The sequence below is a fragment of the Arachis stenosperma genome, chromosome 4 (genome assembly GCF_014773155.1).
Source record: "Arachis stenosperma cultivar V10309 chromosome 4, arast.V10309.gnm1.PFL2, whole genome shotgun sequence".
In the NCBI taxonomy this organism is placed as follows: domain Eukaryota; kingdom Viridiplantae; phylum Streptophyta; class Magnoliopsida; order Fabales; family Fabaceae; genus Arachis; species Arachis stenosperma.
This window is the reverse complement of record NC_080380.1, coordinates 141,402,273-141,407,663: the sequence shown is the minus strand read 5'-3', so window position 1 is coordinate 141,407,663 and position 5,391 is coordinate 141,402,273. Positions and strand designations below refer to the sequence as shown.

The window sequence follows — 5,391 nt, the reverse complement described above, 5'->3', positions numbered from 1 at the left end:
GATCAAAAAAATTTTCTGGAGCTTTCGTTGATTTTGATTTCATATAAAGGTAGGGAGGTAGGGGTTTCGTTTTTAAAATTACAAGTTTTTAATTTAAAAATACCAAAAAATTTATTGAGTAATTGCATATAATTTACACGTATTTTGTGTGTCTAATTGATGAGAATTTGTCGTAATTGTAAGTGTTGGTCAATTTGGTGTTACAGCCTCCGACGTACTTCACGTCTAGGAACTGTCGTTCGAGTTGTGTATGTGAGAGAATGAATGGAGTATCTGCAAAGACATTCCAATGCCTAAGTTAGTAAAAGAATAAGCAAGTTTAGAATGTACTGGAACTTAGTTTATCTGAGTGTATCAATATATTTATAGTGGTGATACAATAACCATCTTTGGTGCAGTTTCACTTCTAATGGCGGATAACCGTTTATTTATCTTAGTGTCCTTGGGATATTTCTTATAGAAGTGGGTGAAAGATTTGAGGACGCAGTTACTTATTTAAATAAATATTATCTATCAGTTATTGTCGAATCCGACTTCTTTTGGGAAGGTCAAGTAAATGGTAAAAGGCCATCTTTAAAATTTTTTTGACTTACTTGAGCCGAAGTTATAATATTGGCTAAAATATGAACCATTATTAATGTTAAAAAAATATAACACAAATTAAAGTTATGCCGATAAATAGAGTTTCATTACATAATTGGGGAGTTAAACCCCAAAATGGTCCCTGAGATTGGCGTTTTGCACTGAAATCGTCCTTGAAATTCCAATTGCACCAATTACGTCCTTGAGATTGAAAAAAATGCACCATAATAGTCCCTGACCTATTTTCCATTAACGACGTGATGACATGGCATGATGACGTGGACTGTAAGTGACATGTGTCACTTCATGATTTGGCCACGTGTAATGGTAAGATGATGTGGTGACCAGTGACACGTGGCATGCTGATGTGGATAGTTGTGCCACGTGTCACAATGTTATTTGGCCACGTGTCCAGTAATGCCACGTGTCGCAACAGTATTCGTCCACGTGTCATCCATTATACCATCGTTGTATATGCACCAAATTACTCCCTCACTTTGCATTAAGTGACTCATTTTAGTCCCTGAAATTGAATGTCGTGCACCAAACTAGTCCCTTCACCAATTTTTTCTCATTTTTTTTAAATTTAAAATTTTAATATCTTGGATACACTAATTTCAATTCTATTTTTTCATATATCGTTTAAATACAAGTGCTTTTATAAAAAAAATTTAAGATTTTAGTTTTAATTATATAATTTTTTTAATAATTTAATATTGGTAAATTTTGTAATATATAAGTATGTTATTATAAAAAAAATAATTATATGATTGATTAGACACATTTTTTTCATAAAAAAACATGTGTTTTTAACAAGAAATTAATAATTAAAATAAATATTTTTTTCTTATGAAATACACATTTTCGTTATGTATAAATGAGCTAGATTGAAGGCACTTCAACCACCCTCACTACCACTTTTGATCTCTGCAGTCTAGACGAAAGTGGTCAGAGATGATAATGAGGGAAGCTTGAAATGCCTTTACGTCAACTCCAAGACGGCGGCTATTAGAGGTATTCGCAAGAAAAAAAATATTTTATAAAAGTACTGAAAGAGGTTGGAGATGGTAGTGAAGATGCTTGAAAAGCCTTCACGTTAACTCCAAGTCGGCAATTAGGGTATTCGCAAGAGAAAAAACATTTTATAAAAACACTTTTATTTAAAGAACGTGTGAAAAAATAAAATTGAAATTAATGCATTCAAAAATATTGAGAATTTTGAATTTATAGAAAAAAAATGAGAAAAAATTGGTGAAGGGACTAGTTTGGTGCACGACATTCAATTTCAGGGACTAAAATGAGTTACTTAATGCAAAGTGAGGGACTAATTTGGTGCATTTACAACGATGGCATAATGGATGACACGTGGACGAATACTGTTGCGACACGTGGCACTACTGGACACGTGGCCAAATAATATTGTGACACGTGGCATGCTGACGTGGATAGTTGTGCCACGTGTCACTGGTCACCACATCATCCTACCATTACACGTGGCCAAATCATGAAGTGACACGTGTCACTTACAGTCCACGTCATCATGCCATGTCATCACGTCGTTAATGGAAAATGGGTCGGGGACTACTATGGTGCATTTTTTTCAATCTCAAGGACGTAATTGGTGCAATTGGAATCTCAGGGACGATTTCAGTGCAAAACGCCAATCTCAGGGACCATTTTGGGGTTTAACTCCATAATTGGGTTGTATTATTCACAGCCTCGCTAGGCCCACCCTCTTAGCCCATGACATTTGAACGGAGCCGTTTATATCCTACTGCACTATAGATTCGACTTCAACAGCTTTTTAACTCTGTCCTGCTCAAAACTCAAAGAATGTTTATGGTAATTCACCGCACACAACACGATAAAAAATTTAATTTCGATCGGACCGTACTTGATATACCAATATCACAATAAAATAATGGCACACTTACAAAATTTTCCATATATATAATTATATACGATTAGAGAAAAAATTCACTACCAATTAATGTGTACAAAAACACATATTTGTCATATAATTTTTCTATTATACTACTATAAATAAATTTAATTATTTTATTATCAAAATTTTGATTATTCTATTATACTAGATTTGATTATTTAAGTAATTAATTATTTAATTAAAAATTGTACGAATTAATCTATATATGTTTTGTTTCAGGCAAAATTTAAAATATAAAAATAAATTAGAATAAAAAGTATAAAAAAAGAAATGTTTCGTGTCTAAAATATGTCATTATATCTATTTAAAAAAATACCTCAATAAATAAATGGCAAAAATATACTACACCCTTTTATGTAATTATGTCTACTGTAAAGATAAACACTATTTCCTCATTATTATGTTTCTCAATTTGACCAGAAGAGAAGATTGATCTATAATCGTATTCTCTACTATCAAACTTGATTTTTATTTTGAAGACAATTAAAATTTTTTGAGAATAAATAACCATTTGTACTCATAAGAGATGAAAATGCTGACATTTGTACTTATGAAAGTTCGAAACTAATCTTGTACCCATGATAGATGTTGTCCATGTGAGAAAAGTGCCCTAACTTGGATCTGAGTTTGGTTCGTGGGTTTCCGAACCTACGTGGCACTTCCACCTCCCCAAGCCACATCTAAGCCAACCATTCACCATCATCATCTTCATCTTCTTCACCATCATCCCCATCCATCACTGTCTCTTCTCGGCCACCATAACCTCCACTCGCCTTTGGGAATAGAAAAAACCTTCTGGAACCAATCAACCTCACCCCACAGTTCACTATTCTTCTTGCTAACTTGAATCTCAGCACACCAAATGTCCATGTCTTTCCCATTCCCACCACCACACTCCCACACCACAACCAACTTCCCACCCAAATCAGCCATGGTAGCACCACACAGAAACTGAGGCAACCCCTTATGCAACCACTTCAGCTCTTTTCATACCCCACTTTTCACATCGAACCCTTTAATCTTCCCCAAATAATCGCAGCAATAAAGAATATCATCCACCACGCACGCCCTCCCTCACCACCCGAGGTCTAGCTCTGTTCCCACGCTCTCCCAAGCGCCGCATCGGGGATCCAACGCGATGCCACCGCGATCTGCCATGGCGTACACCTTGCCGTCCACCACGGTGCTTGCGTGCATCCACTTCTCCCGAACCTCCGCGGGGCTCGCCACGCGCTCCCATTTCTCGGAGGCGGGGTCAAGAACCTCCGCCCAGTTGGCCGACCTAGCCCAATTGTCGGCGACACAGCTTCCGATGACGTAAATCTTTTCGTCGACGACTTCCGTAGCGGCGAACTCACGGCCGACGTGCATGGAGGGTCCACGTCGCCATCGGTGGAAGCGGCAGTCGAGGAGCCAGATATGAGAGGAGGGAACGTCGTTAATGGAGCCGCCGATGACGTAGATGGTGGAACCAAGAACGGCGTAGGCAGAGCCGATAGCGGGGGGACGGTTGGGTGTCGCGGGTGTTTAGTGGCAGACGAGAGGAGACCCAGGAATGGAGAAGGTGGCCGCTGTCGCTGCCGCTCTGGGCTTTGGTGGAGAGGAGGAGCTGGCGTTGTGGTTTCTGGGCTCAGCGGAGGTGAAAAGAGGGGAAGAAGAAGAGAAAGGGGCGCAACGGTGTGAGTTGTCACCGGAGATTGTGGTGAAGGGAGGTGGCTGTGGCAGTGCTGAGGTGATGGTGATGGAGGTTATGGTGGCTGGGAAGAGACAGTGATGGATGGGGATGATGGTGAAGAAGATGAAGATGATAATGATGAATGGTTGGCTCAGATATGGCTTTGGGGGGTTGGGAGTGCCACGTAGGTTCGGAAACTCACGAACCAAGCTCAGATCCAAGTCAAGATATTTTTGTCACACGGACAGCATCTATCATGGGTACAAGATTAGTTTCGAACTTTCATGGGTACAAATGTCAGCGTTTTCATCTCTTATGGGTACAAATGGTCATTTATTCAATTTTTTGAAGCAGTTGGATTTTTTGGAACATTCTAACATTAATAGCAATTACCTATACACCTGCGATACATAATCAATCCCAACTCTAGATAAGAAATAAGGGTTGTGTTAGACTTTTGATCGTTAATATAAAAAATGAATCGAATTAAAGATGTTATTTGCTCTAAAATTAGGTCGTTGTCCATAAATAACGAGCTATAGGACTCGCGTATAGTGTCAAATGAGTAAGAAACATTGTATCGGTATCCAAGTGTAATATTAAATGAGTAAGGATTTCCATGTTTTTGTAAATAGACGAGGCTAAATAAGCTAGTTCACAAAGAAAAAGATAAAGGTAAAGACCGAAGTGACAGAAGGTTAAGATTTGAGACATGGAGTATGATAAAGAGAAGATTAACATCATGTGCCTACAAGAAATAGGTCAGGGTAAAAGCTAGAGAGTTGAATACTTTCGGATTCAAACTTTGGAACACAGAAAAGGTAAAGAATAGGAATCGGGTAGGTATTATCGTGGATAAGCAGTGGAAGAAGGGCGTAGTGGATGTCAAGAGAGTGGGTGATCAGATTATCTCTATCAAACTTGTAGTGGAATGAGGTACTTTTCATGTGATTAGCGCCTACGCGCCGCAAGTGGGTTCGGACGAGCAACACAAGATAAGGTTTTAGGAAGATATAGAATGTTTGGTCCAAGACATGTCTTTTGGAGATAAGATTTTCTTAGGAGGAGATTATATGGCCATATTAGAAGAGAATTGACTGTGTATGAAAATATTCACAAAGGACATGGTTTTAGGGTGGTCAATACCGATGGTAAAACTATTCTAGATCTTTTCTCAACCTTTGACCTT

General features: G+C 38.4%; 1 pseudogene; it reads right to left on the bottom strand.

The window, feature by feature from the left end:
• Positions 1 to 3,250: 3,250 nt before the first annotated feature.
• LOC130975734 (F-box/kelch-repeat protein SKIP6-like) lies at positions 3,251 to 4,042 on the bottom strand (annotated as a pseudogene).
• Between the last annotated feature and the right edge of the window lie 1,349 nt (positions 4,043 to 5,391).